Source organism: Chiloscyllium punctatum, chromosome 36 (genome assembly GCF_047496795.1).
Source record: "Chiloscyllium punctatum isolate Juve2018m chromosome 36, sChiPun1.3, whole genome shotgun sequence".
In the NCBI taxonomy this organism is placed as follows: Eukaryota; Metazoa; Chordata; class Chondrichthyes; order Orectolobiformes; family Hemiscylliidae; genus Chiloscyllium; species Chiloscyllium punctatum.
Window position 1 is genome coordinate 63,549,868 of NC_092774.1, and position 14,972 is coordinate 63,564,839.

Sequence of the window (14,972 nt, forward strand, 5' to 3'; positions counted from 1 at the left end):
TGGAACAATGCTTATAGGTTGAAGTTGAGAGGCAGAAAAGAGAGTGAGTTTCCACACAGCTCCCTGTTGAACTTCCAACCAGTTCAATACTGAACTATAACTGCTCAGCTCACTCCTCTTTCTTTATACAGGTCACTTCTAAAACATGACAAATTTGGCCTGAAGTCACACCTCTTTACATATCAACAAAAGGCCTTTCAAAATCTGATCCATCTCTGTTCAAACCAGACTGATCATTCCTCCCCCCCCCCCCCCCCCCCCCCCCGTGTCTGCGTGGGTTTCCTCTGCGTGCTCCAGTGTCTTCCCAAAGTCCAAACGTTGTGCGTATTGGCGAAGCTGAATAGTCCCATAGTGTTCAGGAATGTGTAGGTGTGGTGCATTAGTTAGGGCTAAGTGCAGAGTGATAGGGTAGGAGAATGTGTTTGGGTGAGTTACTCTTCAAAAGGTCACTCTGAACTTGTTTGGCAGAAGGGCCCATTTCCACACTGCAGGGATTCTATGATTCTGTGAACATTGCTTCCAGTTGGCGCTGCTGCTCATTGAGCCCAGGACCCGTACAAGCCTAAAATCACAAGACCATTGGAGCAGAAGTTAGGATATTTTGACCCATCGAATCTGCTCCACCATTTGTTAGAGACAAAATAAAAAACTGCAGATGCTGGAATCTGAAATAGACAAACAGGAGGCTGGGCACAACAAGGCAGGCAGCACCTGGAGGTGGAGAAGTCAGCATTTCAGGTATTATCCCTCAGGACTGAAGAAGGGCTCTACCCGAAACGTTGACATCTCCATCAGAAATGATTTATCAGGATGTTGTTAGAACTAGAGGGCATGGGTTTAGAGTGAGAGGGGAAAGATTTAAAACGGACCTAAAGGGAAAACTTTTCATGCAGAGTGTGGTGCGTGTATGGAATAAGCTGCCAGAGGAAGTGGAGGAGGCTGGTAGAATTACAGAATTTAAAAGACATTTGGTTGGGGACATGAAGAGAAAGGGTTAGAGGGATTTGGGCCAAGTGCTGGCAAATGGGACTAGATTAATTTAGAATATCTGGTCAGCGTGGACGAGTTGGACTGAAGGATCTGTTTCCGCGCTGTACCTCTCTATGACTACCGGTCCTGATGTAAGTTTAGAATTGAGTAACTTTGAATATTTCAATCTTGTTGAATTCAACTCCTGAAAGGTTTCAAATGAACCCCTCCAAGCGATATGATTTAACTACTCCGAGTTGGATAAAATATCCCATCAAGTTCAACATGAATGCGCAGTTGAAGAAGTCAGAAGTCACACAACCCCAGGTTACAGTCCAACAGGTTTATTTGAAATCCCAAGCTTTGGGAGCATTGCTCCTTCATCAGTGCTGCTCCTTCATCACTTCACCTGATGAAGGAACAGTGCTTCGAAAGCTCATGAGATCAAATCAATCTATTGGGTTTGTGACCTGGTGTTGTGTGACTTCTGACCTGTCCACCCCCAGCACCTCTGCATCAGAGTTGACGAATGAGATCAGATTTTATTCAGCATGATTTAGTGAGATATTCATCTGGATGTCCTTATGACTGAAACATCGATCCTCCTGCTCCTCGGGTGCTGCCTGACCTGCTGTGCTTTTCCAGCATCACACTCTCAACTCTGATATCCAGCATTTGCAGTCCTCACTTTTTCCTGGTTCATGTGGAAACTCAACACTGTCAGAGTTACAAAGAGACGCCAGTCATAGAATACTATAGCACAGAGACAGGCCTTTCAGCCCAAACCTGTCCATGCTGACCAAAATGTTTGTCAACACTAACCTCATTTCCCTGCACTTGGCCCATATCCTTCTAAAGCTTTCCTATCCATGTATTTGTTGAAACGCCTTTTCAATGTTGTTAATGTACCTGCTTCAACCACTTCCACTGGCAGCTGGTTCCCCAGGTGAACTACACTTTGTAAATATTTTGCCCCACATCTTTTCTTCCATTTTTCTCCTCTCACCATAAAAACACGTCCTTGGTCTTGAAATCCTCCCCCTAGGGAAGAAACAGCTACCATTAACCCAACTCTACCTCTCATGGTTTGAAAATATTGCCTCTCAACTTCCTCTGCTCCAGTGGAAAAACATCCCAGCCTATCCAGCCTAAATTCTGATTAGATAATAATGGCAGTGATGATTTTGGCTGTGTGTGGGTCAAGGATCTCTCGTTTCTAAGCCAATGTTGTGGCTCTTAAGTTCACCTGATCTTAAAACGAATAGCACCCAATTCATTTAAAATGTCCATGTTTTCTGTGTAAAGTCGGTCCTGGTCAGGAAATAGGCAGTGGTGTCTTATATTCCCGTAGACTTCTTGTGACTGGGTTCGTAAGCTCTGTTTTGAGATGTATGAGTAAATCTTCAGAACAAAAGATTAATGCAGCCTTTATTCATGTCTCATTATTAAAAACACTTTCTCCATTTACAGATGTGATTGAGAAGCTTCTCCCAATGAATCTTTGACTGATAACAGCATTTGTCACGCTTTTGAAAGTCACTGCAGCTCTGTCACAGCACAGGGGAGGATTCTTTCAGACAGAACGCGTCATTTAGAAAATTCTCCCACATTAGTCGAGCAAAGTTGACGTCTTTTTAAGACATTGTGAAACTTGAAAGGGTTTAGAAAAGGTTTGGAAGGATGTTGCCAGGGTTGCAAGGTTTGAGCTACAGGGAGAGGCTGAATACGCTGGTACTATTTTCCCTGAAGCTTCAGAGTCAGTCAGAAACATCTGTTGAATCAGGAAACATCTCTTCCTGCAGCAGCTTCAGACAGACTGCTTGCTAAAACCCAAACCAGGGGAAAAGAATGGGACAACTGCCCTTTCATTGTAGAAGTGTTTTAGAAAACAAAATGTCAAACCCTTTTCCCTGATTGTTGCCTTAGCCAGTATCTGTTAACCATTAGCGAAATCCTTAATCCTAGACGAATGGGAAGCTCTGCCTTTTACAACCCCTCCTGAAAATAAACCAACAACGTAATCTTCTTAAAGGAGCAGCATCATCACAACAGAAAGCACCTGAACTGAAACATTTGTATCAAAGGGCTGTACAGTTCGCAGGCCAAGACAACAGGTTTTCAATTTCACCAATCAATTTAAATCAGCCCCATTGGCTACCAAAAACTTATTAAATTTAAATCCTAAAGTTTTGACAACAGGACCAATCCTATCGTAAAGAATTGGCGCTCTGTCATCTGTGTATTAGAGAAAGCATCATTTAGAAAAACAGAGAAGGACATTCCTGACAGAGGAATCGGAGGAGGCATCCCGACAGAAGATGGCACAGAATATTCTGGAAGACACATAACCTGGTTGTAATCTGAGAGATTAAATTCTATTTTGTGTTATCTGAATGGGATGTATTGATTGGAACAGCATACCAGAAGAATCTTGATTTATTCCAGAATACTCAGTAGTTAGGACGGATTTATTCAGTTTATTAGTAGTTTTGTTCACCGTGAGAGTTGGTTAAATAAATTGTTGATTTTGAAGTGTCAGGGATTTACTTTTAACACTACAGCAGGTTACACCAGTTATCACACCGACTTTACAGATTAAAGGGCAATGTGCCACTCTTTGTACGTTTCGGTTTGAGACCCTGGAGAGTGAGTGGGGGGTTGGGGGTGGGTTCAGCCTTCACTTTATAACAGTATTGATGACATTCTCTTGAATGCAATGGAGTCAATATTAATCCCAGCCTCATGGTGTGGTTGTGGGTGAATCACCTTAATTTGGCTCCTGACTCAGAAACCGCACAGAGAATCAACTGCTGAAACAATGATTTACACTTTATTGCACGTCGCAACCACAAATAAAACCCCTCAATTTCATTCAGCTTCACCCCCCCAAACTTGGCTATCACCCAATTGATGGCTGAATTTAACTGGGTTTCCACCGACAGTACCCATCTCTGGAAGTGTCCAGGGGTTTGATGCAGCATTATTCTTCTAAGTACTGCTGCTGCTGTATCATTCTGGAGTTGAATTTTGGTGGCGTTTCCTCAATTTCAAATCTGTGGTGTGACTTTTTTTTAAGACTCGAACATCACCTCACATTGCTGGAGACCTCAGGTCTGTAGTTTACCTTCTTATCCTTGAGGGTTAGCTGTCTGTTTGAAACAGCCTGCCCTGCAATTAACCCCTCTATGTCAGGGCTTTCCTTCTACAGGCAGAATTAATTGTCCTTTTGTCACCCCATTATTAAACAACATCATCTTGCCTGTGCCAAGAAATAACTTATTGTGTTGCCTCCTTCTCCCCAGGGATGGTTAACTAGCAGAAATTAGGCCATTTATCGAATTGAATCTGCTCTGCCATTCAATCATGGCTGATATGTTTCTTAACCCCATTTTCCCTGTAACCTTTGAGCCCCTTGATACTCAAGAATGAGTGAATGGTGGAGCAGACTCAATGGGCTGAATGGCCTATTTTCAGTTCCTGTGGTGTCACAGTTTGTCGTTGGCACTTTCGTTTCTTGGTCCAGAAAGAGTTATTGTTGATTCGTGAAGTTGGGGAAGTTCTGGAGTTTACAGGTGCACACCACGCTCCTCTCTGCCTCCTCCCGGAATAACGATTCTTCCTGAGATACTGGCAGTTCTTGAGATCCCTGGATACAAATTCAGTGTGTCTGGAAGTCTCTGCTGCTACCCTGGAACAGAAGGATTATGGGGAGAAAATTCAGAAATCCGAAGAGCAAAGAAACTTGGGACTTCTAGCCCAGGATTCTCTCAAGATAAACTTACAGGCTGAGTCAGTAGTTAGGAAGGCAAATGCAACAATGGCATTTATTTTGACAGGACTTGAAAATAAAAGCAAGGATGTACTTCTGAGGGTCTATAAGGTTTTGGTCAGGCCACAATTGGAGTACTGTATGCAGTTTTGGGCCCCATATCTCAGGAAGGATGTACTGGTCCTGGAACACGTTCAGACTCAATGGGCTGAATGGCATAAGATTATAGGAGCAGAAATTATGATATGCTGATGTGTGGAGGAGTGAGGATAGGGGAAAACAGGTAAAGAGAGGTACACAATTAAGGTGAAGCTGGATTCAGATGAATAGGAAATACAAGAATTGTACAATAAATTTCAGACCACATAGAAGCACTGGCATACACAGGGATCTGGGCATATAGATCTCCAAAAGTGGCAATACAGGTGGGTAACGTGATCAAGAAGGCACACAGCACGTTTGCCTTGAGTGTAAGAGTTGGCGAGTTATGTTACAGCTATTTATTCCGGTAACATTCAGAATATTGCGTGCAGTTCTGGTCGCCACACTACCGGAAGGACATGGATGCTCTGGGGAGAGGGTATAGAGAAGGTTCACTAGGACATTGCCTGGTCTGGAGGTGTCATTATGAAAAGAGATGGGATAAACCTGGATTATTTTCACTGTAAAGATGGAGGCGGAGGGATGACCTCAACAAAATGATGAGATACCCAGATTGGCTGGACGGGGGCGGCATGGTGGCTCAATCATTAGCACTGATGCGTCACAGCACCAGGGAAACTGGTTCGATTTCAGTCTCAGGTGACTGTCTGTGTGGAGTTTACACATTCTCCCCGTGTCGATATGGCTTTCCTCTGGTTTCCTCTCACAATCCAAATGTGTAGGTTAGGGTGGAGTGGCTATGCTAAATTACCCACTGCCCAGGGATTAGCAGGTTAAGTTGGATTGTCTGTGCTTAAATTGCCCCACAGTGTTCAGGAATGTGAACGTTAGGTACATTAGTCAGAGGTAAATGTTGAGTAATAGGGGTAGGGAAATGGGTCTGTGTGGATTATTCTTTGGATGTTTGGTGTTGGGCCAGATAGTCTGTTAGATACTCAGAGGCTTTGCCCCCAGGGTGGAAAAGTCAACTACAAGAGGGCACAGGTTCAAGGTGAGAGGGGGACAGTCTGGGGGAGAATTGAAAGGGAAGATTTTTCACACAGTTGGATGGTGGATGCCTGGAATGCACTGCCAGTGGATGTAGTGGAAAGAGGCACCTTAGCAACACTTAAGGTGTATCTGGATAGACACATGAATGGGAGGTGAATTACAGGGACAGAAACCACACATCGGCAATAAATAGAAGGTCTAAGTTAGGATTAAGAATTGGCACAGGCTTGGACGGGGTGGGGGTAGGGGGTAAAGTGAACTTTCAAAAAGCAGGGGATACCTGTTTGCTGATGAAGGGGTGGGTGGAGGCTCAGGTGGAGCATAAACACTGACAGAGGCCAATTGGATCGAATGTTCTGGAGACTCAATGGGACAGAGAGAAATGTATCTATTTCAGATCGACCTGCACTTCAGCCGCTTCGGTGGACTATTTCCATAGGGAAGGTGCAATCCCAGGCTCAGAGAGCGTCAGGCCCCACTGGAAGTAAAGTGAGTGAGAGCGCGGCCAGTCAGCATAAAGGAACCCCTTACCCCTCCCACTTCACCCACTAAACAGCGTTCAAGATGTGACTCTCAGCAATGGTAACAGCAGAATCCAACCCGAAACCCTGCGCCATCTCACTTGTGAAGTTGCTGGTGTCTCCACAAGTTGCACGACTGGGTGAAGCCTTTCCCACACACTGGACAGAAATATTTCCTGAAATATTAAGCTGCCAGTCCTGCCCATCCCTGAGCCACGTTTCTGTAATTGCTATGATATCATATCCCATCTTCCTAATTATGCCCTGAGTTCAACTGCCTTCCCTGTTAGGCCTCTTGCAATGAAGTAAATGCAGTTTAATTTGTTAGTCCTACCTTGCTCTCTGCTTTGTCCCTTCCTGACCTGACTGTTTGACTCACTCCCTTTCCCAACTGTACCAGTCTCAGATTGATCTCTTTCCTCACTATTTCCCTGGGTACCTCCCCACGCACTCACCTTGCTAGTTTAATTCCTCCCGAGCAGCTCTTGCAAATTTTCCTGCCAGTATATTAGCACTCTTCCAATATTCAGGTGCAATCTATCCTTCTTGTACAGGTCACATCTACTCCAGAAGAGATTCCAATGATCCAAAAATGTGAACCCTTCTCCCATGCACCACCTCCTCAGCCATGCATTCATCTGCTCTATCCTCTCTATTCCAACCCTCACTAGCTCATAGCACTGGCAGTAATCCAGATTTTTCTTGACTCTAGGACCTCTTTTTTAAAATTTGTGCCTGACTTTCTACACTTTCCCTTCAGAATCGCATCCTTTTCCCTTCCTATGTCATTGGTTCCAATGTGTACAATGACCTCCAACCGATCCCTCTCCCTTTTGAGAACATTCTGCACCCTCTCAGAGACATCCTTGATCCTGGCACCAGGGAGGCGACACACCATTCTGATTTTTCGCTGCTAACCACAGAAGCGTCAGTTTGTACCTCTGACTAGAGAGCCCCTTATCACAATTGATCGCTTGGAACCCGACGTACCCCTCATTGCATGAGAGCATGTCTCGAGACCAGAAACTTGGCTGTTTGTGCTACATTTCCTGAGAGACCATCACCCCCTACATTTTCCAAAACAGCAGACTTGTTTGAAATGGGGACAGCCACAGAAGACTCCTGCACTACCTGCCTACCCCTCCTACCTTTCCTGGAGTTAACCCATCTCCCTGACTGTAGCTGTGACTTTTCTCCCTTCCTATCATTGCCAAACCATCATAGCCCCAGATCTTGTAAATTCCTCATTACCTCGGAACTGTCGCTGCACCTTATCCACACGATCCAATAGGATTTGCAAGCAAACACACTTACTGCAGACATAATCACCAGTAACATGGATACTCTCCCTAATCTCCCACATCTGACAGGAAGAGCATATCACTCTCATAAAGGCCACCGTTACTCCTTCACAATCTACAGACCCAGAAAATAGCACTGTCTTTTTGCTCTAAAAAGGTGCTCCGGGCTAACACAGTACTTGTGGTTTATATTTTTAAAATTTAATCAAGAGACAGATGTCAGTAAAACATATAATCAAGAAAGAATCCACTCCATTCACGACTGCAGACTTACAGCTAAGTTACATGTTAAAGACTATACACTTCTCTGTTCCTGTTCTGTGAGCTCCCCCACACAGGTTCCTCCATGGTCAGCTGTGAAGTTTGCTGTTCATTAACCTTTCCCAGATGCACTGCAATGTCCAGTAACTGTGCACATTCCCTGCAACGTAAATTTCTTTTTCTCTCTCCCTCATTTTGGACTCCTATCCATGCCCCTTATAAACCTCTATAAGGTCATCTCTCAGCCTCCTACGCTCCAGGGAAAACAGCCGCAGTCTTTTCAGCCTCTCCCTATAACTCAAACCCTCCAACTCTGGCAACAGCCTTGTAAATCCTTTCCAAACTCTTTTGAAGTTTCACAACATCTTTCCAACATAGGAGACCAGAACTGAATGCAGTATTCCAAAAGTGGCCTAACTAATGTCATGTACAGCCATAACATGACTCCCAACTCCCGTACTCAATGCTCTGCTCAATAAAGGCAAGCGCCAAACGCTTTCTTCACTACCGTGTCTACCTGTGACTCCACTTTCACAGAACTACAAATCTGCACTCCATGGTCTCTTGATGCAGGAACACTCTCCACGGCCAGTGTGTAAATCCTGCCTTGATGTGCCTTTCCAAAATGCAACACCTCACATTTATCTAAATGAAACTTTATCTGCCACTCCTCGACCAAAAAGCCCATCCATTCAATTCTAATTTAGATTGAACTTTCTTTCCTCTCTTATTTCCTTAACGATGAAAATCTCCACCCCACACATTCTCCCTCCATTCTCACTTTGCTGAACCAAATCCGTGCTGTACCTCATCCTGAAGGGTCTGGTTTACGCTGATTTACAGCCCACACTAGGGGGTTCGAATTGAAACATACAGAATACAGATTGGCCTGGACAGGGTGGATGTTGGGAAGATGCTTCCATTGGTAGGAGAGACTAGGTCCCAAGGGCACAGCCTTAGAGTAAAGGGAAGACCTTTTAGAACGCAGATAAAGGGGAAACCTTTGTAGCCAGAGAGTGCGAAACCTATGGAATTCATTGCCACAGAGACTGTGTTGGGCAAGTCACTGAGTATATTCAAGACAGAGATAAATAGGTTCTTGTGTATCAAGGATATTGAGGGTTGCGGGGAGAAAGCAAGAGAATGGGGTTGAGAAACTTGTCAGCCATGATTGAATGGTGGAGCAGACCTGATTGGCTGAATGGCCTAATTTCTGCTCCTAGGTCTTATGGTCTCTTGCTGTCCTGGACATAGAGAGAGAGAACTGGGAGCAGGAGTAGGCCATTTGGTCTTTCAAGCCTGCACCAACATTGAACAGATCTGCACCAACATTGAACTGGATATGAATATACCCACATCTTGGTGGATAGGCTGGGACCTTTTTCACTGGAGCATAGGAGGTTGAGAGGTGATCTTATCAAGCTTTATAAAGTCATGAGGTGTATAGATGAGGTGAATGATGGGTCTCCTTTCCTTAGAGTGGGGATTTCAAGGTTAGGGAGCAAATTTTGAAGGTGAGTGGAGAAAGATTTTAAAAACACAGGAGGGACACGTTTGTTTTCCCATAGAGAATGGTTCATATGTGGAATGAATGTCCAGAGGAAGCAGGGATGCAGGTACAGTTACAACGTTTAAAAGACATTTGGACAAGGACATGAATGGGAAAGATTTGGAGGTGTTATGGACTAGGCCAGACCACTCAAAACATTCTTAAGCAGGCAGCGCAGACCATAACTTTGCTATTTGTTTCAGTAAGTGCACAGTGAAAATTACCCGAAGTTAGCTTGGTTGACTACCAGGATTTAAAACAGATCAATGTATTCACAAGAATACAGAATGAAACACAAAGAACAGAATATAGAATACTCACAGAACTCAGTCTATCTAAACTAGACTTAATTATGCTGTTCCTTTCTCCACACCGTCCACTGCTGAACTCACTCAAACAAGGCCTCAGCTTTCACGACAGATCACTCGTCTTTCATTATGCAGGTCACTTCGAAAACATAAAAGCTTGGGCCTAAAGTGTCATCTGTTGACGTGTAAACAGAAAAGCCGACCAATACCCTTTTCATTTCTGTACTAAACCATCCAGTTTGGAGTCCGTGGCCGTTTTACCACCACTCTGAAAAAAACCAAGGACACGGTATCCTTGAGAAGAAGGACCAGCTTTTAGAAAAAGGACCAGCTTTGTGACGGGGAATATGGGCCAAACACGAGCAGATGGGATTAGTTTAGTTTGCGAACATAGCATGGACTAGTTGGACTGAATGGTCTATTTCTGTGCTGTATGATGCTGTAATGGTCTCAAAACCATTTTCTTGCCTTCCCCATAACCATCCACTTCTTTGTGGTTCAAAAGTCAGATGACCTCAGCCTTGAAGTCAATCCCATTTTTGAACTCAATTCCTATTGCCTTGCTGACTGCTTGCTGCACCTGTCTGACAACTGGTGCAGAAGGACGCTGAGGTCCCTTTGTACATCCACACATCATTCCTGATGAAGAGCTCGTGCCCAAAGCATCCACTTACCTGCTCCTCGGATGCTGCCTGACCTGCTGTGTTTTTCAAGCACCACACTTGACTCTGATCTCCAGCATCTGCAGTCCTCACTTTCTCCACATACCAATATATTATCATTTAAACCATGCACCTCCTTTCTGCCTTTTTTAAAAGCAAGAGGCTTTAAGTTTACATTGTGGTACTGCATTTGCCATGCGTTTGTCAATTGAGACACAGACCTGGATCAACTTTTCCAGAGTCTGTCCCCTCCCTGGATTCACTCCCTTTCCCTTCAGTTCGTGCAAGTCAGCTACTGAATCCCAGAACGAAAAAGTGGGTGAGAAAAGACAGTGCCGTACCCACTGATGTCGGACAGAGTTGCAGTCTGGGGTGATGCTCAATCTTCATTCAAAGAGAGAGAGGAACAACCGCATCTTGAGAAACTCACAGCCCAACTTCCGCATTCAGACAAAGAGGCTGTTCTGAATGGCAGGAGGACCAGGCTCCTTCCGGTCCTCCGGGTCTCACCATTGGTCCTTCCGAAGGAAGTCAAGCGCTGTTTCCGTGGCCAGCGACGAGCATGCTCAGTGCTTTTGCTGACACCGCAGTACATGCGCAGTTGTTGCTGACACCGCAGTACATGCGCAGTTGTCGCTGACACCGAGAAGCATGCGCAGTATGCTCTGTGGAGGTGCTGGCGTTACTGACAGATTTTAAGCGTCCAAATGTCAATAGGAGAAAAAAAGCTGCAGCCACAATTTTATTATTCCCTGTGGCTCGACATTTTATTCCTTTTGAATTTCGTCCGGCTTTGTATATCTTTTCCCCAGGGTAGAGGAAGTCCAAATCTAGACGGCATAGGTTAAGGGTGAGAGGGGAAAGATTTAAAACGGTCCTAAGGGGTAACTTTCATGTAGAGTGTGGTGTGTGTATGGAATGAGCTGCCCAGAGGAAGTGGTGGAGGCTGCTACAATTACAACATTTGAAAGGCATCGGGGTCAGGATGGGTATCTGAATAGGAAGGTGTGAGAGAGATATGGGTGAAATGCTGTCAAATGGGTCACTAGATCAATTTAGGATATCTGGAGGGCATGGGCGAGTTGGACTGAAGGATCTGTTTCTGTGCTGTATGACTCTGCGTCTATTTCAATACAAGTTTCAGAAACATGACTGCAGCTTTTTAAAAAATAAATTAATATGCTTTTAGATGTTAACAATGTTTCTGAATATATCATTTTAGCTGTTCTTAATTTTAAAGATCAGCCATTTCTTGCGCAGCCCTGTCTTCCAGGTAGAGTCATCACTATCGAGAAAGAGATACAGCAATCAAAGAGGGCACGAGAAAGTATGGAATGGTGGAAGGGAGGGAGAGAGAATGGACAGGGGAGTGGGGGTAGAGAGAGAGAGAGAGAAAATGACAAGGGACAGAGGGTGGGGTGCAGAAAATGAGGGTAAGAGAGAGAAGGCGGCTTAGCACAGAGAATTGGGAGATGCAGAGTGTGAGGAGAGAGAGAGTGGACGTGGACCAAACGTTTGGGGGACTAACAGCACAAATCCCACCTTCCTCAGGACTGGTGTCAGTGTCTCGTGAATTGGAACCCACTCCACCCACAGCAGACCTGAGGCAATTGTTTCTCAATAGATGCTTGGCAAATGCAGTAGAATCATATAATCCCGCTAGGCCATTTGGCCCATAAAATTCAGACTGACCTTCCAAACAGTATCCCATCCAGACCCACCCGTTTTTCCTGCAGTTCCCCATGGTTAACCGACCCTCGGTTGCACATATGTGGACACTTTAGCACGGCCGATCCACCCTGAACTGCACCCAGACAGAAGGGTGAGAACGTGTTAAAGTCCACACAGACAGCTGCTCAAGAGTGGGACTGAACCCAGGTCCCTGCCATTGTGAGTCAGTGGTACGAACCACTGAGCCACTGTGCCGCGCAGAGCTTTCATGTTCTGCTTTGTCCTAGTAGTTTCTAACTTCTCATGTGCCCTCAGCAGAGGCTCTCTCCTCCTGACATTGTTGGACCACACCCACTGCAACCTCCCTTTCCCACTTCTCCAGCCCTGAGCACATTGGTTCCTGAATCCTGGCACCAAACAGACACCAATGCCATCTGTGCTCCTGCTGACAACTTCAGAGAACGGAGACCATCCCTGTCACTGTTCTGTACCTTACCGCCACCTCCCCCTCCCCAATGTTATTTTTACTCCCACTGCCCAACCAGTTAGCTCCTACCACCTGCAGCCCTCTATCAGATCTCCTTTACCTGCCAGACCTGCAATTACACCCTCCTGACCCTGTCCACTGATGCAAACAAAAGGCTCTCTCCAGAAGGGAATGACCGTCTCCCAGAATAAGGTGCCTGGTTAACTTTCCCACTTTACCCTCAACATGTCTGCAGCCTGGCTTCCAGCTCCATCTCTCTGAACGAATGTCCTCCAGGATGTGTTTGCCCTGGATCACAGCATCCAGAACCTCCCACCTTCTGCAAATTGAAAGACAAGCCCCACCCTGCCCTCTCCAATGTGTGTTGTATAACTGATAGCCAAGTACGGAGCCCATGAGGATGGCCTCAACAGGGACCTTGGTTTCATGTCACACTACAAGTGACCCCACTCACACAGGCTTGTACCCCATTACTCACACATGTTACCAAGCATGGTCGAATGCAAACACATGCTCTTATGCACAAACACACACGCTCTCATGCATGCACACACATCAGTTTATGGGGTGAAATTGCAATTGCAGAATTTTATTTGCAGGTACATTATATTTTGCTCAAAAAGCACACAATCTTCAGGCAGTCAATCCATGTGACATGTTATAAATCCCTACTTTGGTAACAGAACCAATCTGACTCAAGATTGGGTTGCAGACAGACTCTAACATGAGTGAATCAGAGGGTTTTCTTTCCCCAGAAAATGATTTCATCATTAGATTCTGAACTCCAGATTTCTGACTGAATTCCAATTCCGCCATCTGCTGTGGCAGGATTCAAACCCAGGAGTCCCCAGAACTGGGTTGATAGTCCAGTCGATAATGGCTCTCAGCCCTTGTTCCTTCAATCACCCTATGATGGCACATGAACTCACTGGTGCCTCTGCAGGTTGGAGGAGGGGGTGATGCCCTTCCCGCACTGAGAGCAGGTGAGCATAATATGCCTGGTGTGGACCCGCTAGTGTGTCTGCAGGCTGGAAGAATTGATGAATCCCTTCCTGTGCCTGGAGCAGGTGATTAGCCATTCCCTGTTGTGGACTCGCTGGTGAACTTCTAAAATCTCAAGACATATAATCAAGAAAGCACCCACTCGATTCACTACTGCAGACTTACGGCAAGGTTACACATTAAAAACTATGCAGTAATCTGTTCCTGTGCTGTGAGCTCTCCTACACATGTTCCTCCAAGATCAGCTGTGAATTTTGTTGTTTGTTAATTTTTCCAAGATGTCCAGAGATACATGATTTCAAACAGCAAAGGCAGTAACTATGCAGATTCACTGCTGTAACCGTTAGTAGTATACGTTTCTTTCTCTCTCTCTCTCTCCCTTACAGACCATGTGCTTGCTGCCTTTAGCTGTCTTTCTCCATTTTGAAATTGCTGTTGTCTTGAGTTTTTTACTCTAAAGTTCCAAGACAATGCATCAGCATATAAAACATTAATTGCTGCTTCTGGAATTCAAGGAAATCGCCTCCAACACTGAAAATATCTCAAAAAAGGAGCAGCTCTAACAGCCACAAATTTTCCAGTCCTCCATCTTGGATTAGTTCTTGGTGAACCTTCCCATCTCCCAGGTTACAGTTATTCAAATAATTTGCTTTTCTATTTTTGCTAGAAAAGTGGATAACCTCACGTTTATCCACACTAACTGCACCTGATATACATTTGCCCACTCATTCAGACTGTCCAAATAACATTGTATCCTGTTCACAGCTCACCCTTCCACCCAGCTTCGTGTCATCTGCAATTTGTGATATATTCCAATCAGTTCCCTCATCTAAATCATTGACACATACTGTGAATACCTGGGGTCCTAGTCCCATTCCCTGCAGTTATAAAACATCGATCTGACTGACCATACAAAATAGCAGATGTTAGCTTGACGTTCACAACTGACGAAGACCTGATAAGCAATTATGAACCACTGAATTACTAAATCACAGAAGCAGGCCATTCAGCCAATTGTGTCCATGCAGCTCTCTAAATGAGCTTTCTGACGTTGTGCCATTTTCCTGACGTTTCCTTGGAAACTGGTACATTGCTTGTCATCAAATAATTTTCCAATGCTCTTAACTGAATCTGCTTCAACCACTGTTCCATGCGATGTCTTCCAGATCTATTTACTCACTGTGTGAAATTTCTTTCTTACATCACATTTTCTTCCTTGTAATGGATTTGAAATCTACATTCTTATTCTCAATGCTTTTACCATGGTGAACAGTTTTTCACTGTCTTTTCTGGGTATGATTTTTCTCATAATTTTCAAAA

The 14,972-nt window shown here is 44.8% G+C and overlaps 1 long non-coding RNA gene across 1 annotated transcript; it reads right to left on the reverse strand.

Annotated features, from left to right (window-relative positions):
• Positions 1–2,380: 2,380 nt before the first annotated feature.
• LOC140460604 (uncharacterized) lies at positions 2,381–10,997 on the reverse strand. Its single transcript, XR_011954233.1, has 2 exons — positions 10,834–10,997; positions 2,381–4,657 (listed from the first exon to the last, which is right to left on the reverse strand). It is a non-coding gene; the product is annotated as an uncharacterized lncRNA (long non-coding RNA).
• Between the last annotated feature and the right edge of the window lie 3,975 nt (positions 10,998–14,972).